We start from the raw sequence: 7,999 nt of genomic DNA on the forward strand, positions 1-7,999 counted from the left end.
TAGGTTGAACTCTTGTAGGGGAAGCGCAGGTTTCATGAAAACAACTCAGAATGTCAAGTTATAATGAAATCTTCATTTTGTGTTAGTTTGTCATGATTTCTTCACGAAAACACGTTTTCCTATAATGGTAGGTTGAACTCTTGTAGGGGAAGCGCAGGTTTCATGAAAACAACTCAGAATGTCAAGTTATAATGAAATCTTCATTTTGTGTTAGTTTGTCATGATTTCTTCACGAAAACACGTTTTCCTATAATGGTAGGTTGAACTCTTGTAGGGGAAGCGCAGGTTTCATGAAAACAACTCAGAATGTCAAGTTATAATGAAATCTTCATTTTGTGTTAGTTTGTCATGATTTCTTCACGAAAACACGTTTTCCTATAATGGTAGGTTGAACTCTTATAGGGGAAGCGCAGGTTTCATGAAAACATCTCAGAATGTCAAGTTATAATGAAATCTTCATTTTGTGTTAGTTTGTCATGATTTCTTCACGAAAACACGTTTTCCTATAATGGTAGGTCGAACTCTTGTAGGGGAAGCGCAGGTTTCATGAAAACAACTCAGAATGTCAAGTTATAATGAAATCTTCATGTTGTGTTAGTTTGTCATGATTTCTTCACGAAAACACGTTTTCCTATAATGGTAGGTCGAACTCTTGTAGGGGAAGCGCAGGTTTCATGAAAACAACTCAGAATGTCAAGTTATAATGAAATCTTCATTTTGTGTTAGTTTGTCATGATTTCTTCACGAAAACACGTTTTCCTATAATGGTAGGTCGAACTCTTGTAGGGGAAGCGCAGGTTTCATGAAAACAACTCAGAATGTCAAGTTATAATGAAATCTTCATTTTGTGTTAGTTTGTCATGATTTCTTCACGAAAACACGTTTTCCTATAATGGTAGGTCGAACTCTTGTAGGGGAAGCGCAGGTTTCATGAAAACAACTCAGAATGTCAAGTTATAATGAAATCTTCATTTTGTGTTAGTTTGTCATGATTTCTTCACGAAAACACGTTTTCCTATAATGGTAGGTTGAACTCTTGTAGGGGAAGCGCAGGTTTCATGAAAACAACTCAGAATGTCAAGTTATAATGAAATCTTCATTTTGTGTTAGTTTCTCATGATTTCTTCACGAAAACACGTTTTCCTATAATGGTAGGTTGAACTCTTATAGGGGAAGCGCAGGTTTCATGAAAACAACTCAGAATGTCAAGTTATAATGAAATCTTCATATTGTGTTAGTTTCTCATGATTTCTTCACGAAAACACGTTTTCCTATAATGGTAGGTTGAACTCTTATAGGGGAAGCGCAGGTTTCATGAAAACAACTCAGAATGTCAAGTTATAATGAAATCTTCATTTTGTGTTAGTTTGTCATGATTTCTTCACGAAAACACGTTTTCCTATAATGGTAGGTTGAACTCTTGTAGGGGAAGCGCAGGTTTCATGAAAACAACTCAGAATGTCAAGTTATAATGAAATCTTCATTTTGTGTTAGTTTGTCATGATTTCTTCACGAAAACACGTTTTCCTATAATGGTAGGTTGAACTCTTGTAGGGGAAGCGCAGGTTTCATGAAAACAACTCAGAATGTCAAGTTATAATGAAATCTTCATTTTGTGTTAGTTTGTCATGATTTCTTCACGAAAACACGTTTTCCTATAATGGTAGGTTGAACTCTTGTAGGGGAAGCGCAGGTTTCATGAAAACAACTCAGAATGTCAAGTTATAATGAAATCTTCATTTTGTGTTAGTTTGTCATGATTTCTTCACGAAAACACGTTTTCCTATAATGGTAGGTTGAACTCTTGTAGGGGAAGCGCAGGTTTCATGAAAACAACTCAGAATGTCAAGTTATAATGAAATCTTCATTTTGTGTTAGTTTGTCATGATTTCTTCACGAAAACACGTTTTCCTATAATGGTAGGTTGAACTCTTGTAGGGGAAGCGCAGGTTTCATGAAAACAACTCAGAATGTCAAGTTATAATGAAATCTTCATTTTGTGTTAGTTTGTCATGATTTCTTCACGAAAACACGTTTTCCTATAATGGTAGGTTGAACTCTTATAGGGGAAGCGCAGGTTTCATGAAAACATCTCAGAATGTCAAGTTATAATGAAATCTTCATTTTGTGTTAGTTTGTCATGATTTCTTCACGAAAACACGTTTTCCTATAATGGTAGGTCGAACTCTTGTAGGGGAAGCGCAGGTTTCATGAAAACAACTCAGAATGTCAAGTTATAATGAAATCTTCATGTTGTGTTAGTTTGTCATGATTTCTTCACGAAAACACGTTTTCCTATAATGGTAGGTCGAACTCTTGTAGGGGAAGCGCAGGTTTCATGAAAACAACTCAGAATGTCAAGTTATAATGAAATCTTCATTTTGTGTTAGTTTGTCATGATTTCTTCACGAAAACACGTTTTCCTATAATGGTAGGTCTGAACTCTTGTAGGGGAAGCGCAGGTTTCATGAAAACAACTCAGAATGTCAAGTTATAATGAAATCTTCATTTTGTGTTAGTTTGTCATGATTTCTTCACGAAAACACGTTTTCCTATAATGGTAGGTTGAACTCTTGTAGGGGAAGCGCAGGTTTCATGAAAACAACTCAGAATGTCAAGTTATAATGAAATCTTCATTTTGTGTTAGTTTGTCATGATTTCTTCACGAAAACACGTTTTCCTATAATGGTAGGTTGAACTCTTGTAGGGGAAGCGCAGGTTTCATGAAAACAACTCAGAATGTCAAGTTATAATGAAATCTTCATTTTGTGTTAGTTTGTCATGATTTCTTCACGAAAACACGTTTTCCTATAATGGTAGGTTGAACTCTTGTAGGGGAAGCGCAGGTTTCATGAAAACAACTCAGAATGTCAAGTTATAATGAAATCTTCATTTTGTGTTAGTTTGTCATGATTTCTTCACGAAAACACGTTTTCCTATAATGGTAGGTTGAACTCTTATAGGGGAAGCGCAGGTTTCATGAAAACAACTCAGAATGTCAAGTTATAATGAAATCTTCATTTTGTGTTAGTTTGTCATGATTTCTTCACGAAAACACGTTTTCCTATAATGGTAGGTTGAACTCTTATAGGGGAAGCGCAGGTTTCATGAAAACAACTCAGAATGTCAAGTTATAATGAAATCTTCATTTTGTGTTAGTTTGTCATGATTTCTTCACGAAAACACGTTTTCCTATAATGGTAGGTTGAACTCTTGTAGGGGAAGCGCAGGTTTCATGAAAACAACTCAGAATGTCAAGTTATAATGAAATCTTCATTTTGTGTTAGTTTGTCATGATTTCTTCACGAAAACACGTTTTCCTATAATGGTAGGTCGAACTCTTGTAGGGGAAGCGCAGGTTTCATGAAAACAACTCAGAATGTCAAGTTATAATGAAATCTTCATTTTGTGTTAGTTTGTCATGATTTCTTCACGAAAACACGTTTTCCTATAATGGTAGGTCGAACTCTTGTAGGGGAAGCGCAGGTTTCATGAAAACAACTCAGAATGTCAAGTTATAATGAAATCTTCATTTTGTGTTAGTTTGTCATGATTTCTTCACGAAAACACGTTTTCCTATAATGGTAGGTCGAACTCTTGTAGGGGAAGCGCAGGTTTCATGAAAACAACTCAGAATGTCAAGTTATAATGAAATCTTCATTTTGTGTTAGTTTGTCATGATTTCTTCACGAAAACACGTTTTCCTATAATGGTAGGTTGAACTCTTGTAGGGGAAGCGCAGGTTTCATGAAAACAACTCAGAATGTCAAGTTATAATGAAATCTTCATTTTGTGTTAGTTTGTCATGATTTCTTCACGAAAACACGTTTTCCTATAATGGTAGGTTGAACTCTTGTAGGGGAAGCGCAGGTTTCATGAAAACAACTCAGAATGTCAAGTTATAATGAAATCTTCATTTTGTGTTAGTTTGTCATGATTTCTTCACGAAAACACGTTTTCCTATAATGGTAGGTCGAACTCTTATAGGGGAAGCGCAGGTTTCATGAAAACAACTCAGAATGTCAAGTTATAATGAAATCTTCATTTTGTGTTAGTTTGTCATGATTTCTTCACGGAAAACACGTTTTCCTATAATGGTAGGTTGAACTCTTGTAGGGGAAGCGCAGGTTTCATGAAAACAACTCAGAATGTCAAGTTATAATGAAATCTTCATTTTGTGTTAGTTTGTCATGATTTCTTCACGAAAACACGTTTTCCTATAATGGTAGGTTGAACTCTTGTAGGGGAAGCGCAGGTTTCATGAAAACAACTCAGAATGTCAAGTTATAATGAAATCTTCATTTTGTGTTAGTTTGTCATGATTTCTTCACGAAAACACGTTTTCCTATAATGGTAGGTCGAACTCTTGTAGGGGAAGCGCAGGTTTCATGAAAACAACTCAGAATGTCAAGTTATAATGAAATCTTCATTTTGTGTTAGTTTGTCATGATTTCTTCACGAAAAACACGTTTTCCTATAATGGTAGGTCGAACTCTTGTAGGGGAAGCGCAGGTTTCATGAAAACAACTCAGAATGTCAAGTTATAATGAAATCTTCATTTTGTGTTAGTTTGTCATGATTTCTTCACGAAAACACGTTTTCCTATAATGGTAGGTTGAACTCTTGTAGGGGAAGCGCAGGTTTCATGAAAACAACTCAGAATGTCAAGTTATAATGAAATCTTCATTTTGTGTTAGTTTGTCATGATTTCTTCACGAAAACACGTTTTCCTATAATGGTAGGTTGAACTCTTGTAGGGGAAGCGCAGGTTTCATGAAAACAACTCAGAATGTCAAGTTATAATGAAATCTTCATTTTGTGTTAGTTTGTCATGATTTCTTCACGAAAACACGTTTTCCTATAATGGTAGGTTGAACTCTTGTAGGGAAGCGCAGGTTTCATGAAAACAACTCTGAATGTCAAGTTATAATGAAATCTTCATTTTGTGTTAGTTTGTCATGATTTCTTCACGAAAACACGTTTTCCTATAATGGTAGGTCGAACTCTTTAGGGGAAGCACAGGTTTCATGAAAACATCTCAGAATGTCAAGTTATAATGAAATCTTCATTTTGTGTTAGTTTGTCATGATTTCTTCACGAAAACACGTTTTCCTATAATGGTAGGTCGAACTCTTGTAGGGGAAGCGCAGGTTTCATGAAAACAACTCAAAATGTCAAGTTATAATGAAATCTTCATGTTGTGTTAGTTTGTCATGATTTCTTCACGAAAACACGTTTTCCTATAATGGTAGGTCGAACTCTTGTAGGGGAAGTGCAGGTATCATGAAAACAACTCAGAATGTCAAGTTATAATGAAATCTTCATTTTGTGTTAGTTTGTCATGATTTCTTCACGAAAACACGTTTTCCTATAATGGTAGGTTGAACTCTTGTAGGGGAAGCGCAGGTTTCATGAAAACAACTCAGAATGTCAAGTTATAATGAAATCTTCATTTTGTGTTAGTTTGTCATGATTTCTTCACGAAAACACGTTTTCCTATAATGGTAGGTTGAACTCTTGTAGGGGAAGCGCAGGTTTCATGAAAACAACTCAGAATGTCAAGTTATCATGAAATCTTCATTTTGTGTTAGTTTGTCATGATTTCTTCACGAAAACACGTTTTCCTATAATGGTAGGTTGAACTCTTGTAGGGGAAGCGCAGGTTTCATGAAAACAACTCAGAATGTCAAGTTATAATGAAATCTTCATTTTGTGTTAGTTTGTCATGATTTCTTCACGAAAACACGTTTTCCTATAATGGTAGGTTGAACTCTTATAGGGGAAGCGCAGGTTTCATGAAAACAACTCAGAATGTCAAGTTATAATGAAATCTTCATTTTGTGTTAGTTTCTCATGATTTCTTCACGAAAACACGTTTTCCTATAATGGTAGGTTGAACTCTTATAGGGGAAGCGCAGGTTTCATGAAAACAACTCAGAATGTCAAGTTATAATGAAATCTTCATATTGTGTTAGTTTCTCATGATTTCTTCACGAAAACACGTTTTCCTATAATGGTAGGTTGAACTCTTATAGGGGAAGCGCAGGTTTCATGAAAACAACTCAGAATGTCAAGTTATAATGAAATCTTCATTTTGTGTTAGTTTGTCATGATTTCTTCACGAAAACACGTTTTCCTATAATGGTAGGTTGAACTCTTGTAGGGGAAGCGCAGTTTCATGAAAACAACTCAGAATGTCAAGTTATAATGAAATCTTCATTTTGTGTTAGTTTGTCATGATTTCTTCACGAAAACACGTTTTCCTATAATGGTAGGTTGAACTCTTGTAGGGGAAGCGCAGGTTTCATGAAAACAACTCAGAATGTCAAGTTATAATGAAATCTTCATTTTGTGTTAGTTTGTCATGATTTCTTCACGAAAACACGTTTTCCTATAATGGTAGGTTGAACTCTTGTAGGGGAAGCGCAGGTTTCATGAAAACAACTCAGAATGTCAAGTTATAATGAAATCTTCATTTTGTGTTAGTTTGTCATGATTTCTTCACGAAAACACGTTTTCCTATAATGGTAGGTTGAACTCTTGTAGGGGAAGCGCAGGTTTCATGAAAACAACTCAGAATGTCAAGTTATAATGAAATCTTCATTTTGTGTTAGTTTGTCATGATTTCTTCACGAAAACACGTTTTCCTATAATGGTAGGTTGAACTCTTGTAGGGGAAGCGCAGGTTTCATGAAAACAACTCAGAATGTCAAGTTATAATGAAATCTTCATTTTGTGTTAGTTTGTCATGATTTCTTCACGAAAACACGTTTTCCTATAATGGTAGGTCGAACTCTTGTAGGGGAAGCGCAGGTTTCATGAAAACAACTCAGAATGTCAAGTTATAATGAAATCTTCATTTTGTGTTAGTTTGTCATGATTTCTTCACGAAAACACGTTTTCCTATAATGGTAGGTCGAACTCTTGTAGGGGAAGCGCAGGTTTCATGAAAACAACTCAGAATGTCAAGTTATAATGAAATCTTCATTTTGTGTTAGTTTGTCATGATTTCTTCACGAAAACACGTTTTCCTATAATGGTAGGTCGAACTCTTGTAGGGGAAGCGCAGGTTTCATGAAAACAACTCAGAATGTCAAGTTATAATGAAATCTTCATTTTGTGTTAGTTTGTCATGATTTCTTCACGAAAACCACGTTTTCCTATAATGGTAGGTCGAACTCTTGTAGGGGAAGCGCAGGTTTCATGAAAACAACTCAGAATGTCAAGTTATAATGAAATCTTCATTTTGTGTTAGTTTGTCATGATTTCTTCACGAAAACACGTTTTCCTATAATGGTAGGTTGAACTCTTGTAGGGGAAGCGCAGGTTTCATGAAAACAACTCAGAATGTCAAGTTATAATGAAATCTTCATTTTGTGTTAGTTTGTCATGATTTCTTCACGAAAACACGTTTTCCTATAATGGTAGGTTGAACTCTTATAGGGGAAGCGCAGGTTTCATGAAAACAACTCAGAATGTCAAGTTATAATGAAATCTTCATATTGTGTTAGTTTCTCATGATTTCTTCACGAAAACACGTTTTCCTATAATGGTAGGTTGAACTCTTATAGGGGAAGCGCAGGTTTCATGAAAACAACTCAGAATGTCAAGTTATAATGAAATCTTCATTTTGTGTTAGTTTGTCATGATTTCTTCACGAAAACACGTTTTCCTATAATGGTAGGTTGAACTCTTGTAGGGGAAGCGCAGGTTTCATGAAAACAACTCAGAATGTCAAGTTATAATGAAATCTTCATTTTGTGTTAGTTTGTCATGATTTCTTCACGAAAACACGTTTTCCTATAATGGTAGGTTGAACTCTTGTAGGGGAAGCGCAGGTTTCATGAAAACAACTCAGAATGTCAAGTTATATCTCTTTGTGTTAGTTTGTCATGATTTCTTCACGAAAACACGTTTTCCTATAATGGTAGGTTGAACTCTTGTAGGGGAAGCGCAGGTTTCATGAAAACAATCTCAGGGGGGGGGAATGTCAAGTTAT

The sequence above is a fragment of the Paramormyrops kingsleyae genome, chromosome 19, assembly GCF_048594095.1.
Source record: "Paramormyrops kingsleyae isolate MSU_618 chromosome 19, PKINGS_0.4, whole genome shotgun sequence".
NCBI lineage: Eukaryota > Metazoa > Chordata > Actinopteri > Osteoglossiformes > Mormyridae > Paramormyrops > Paramormyrops kingsleyae.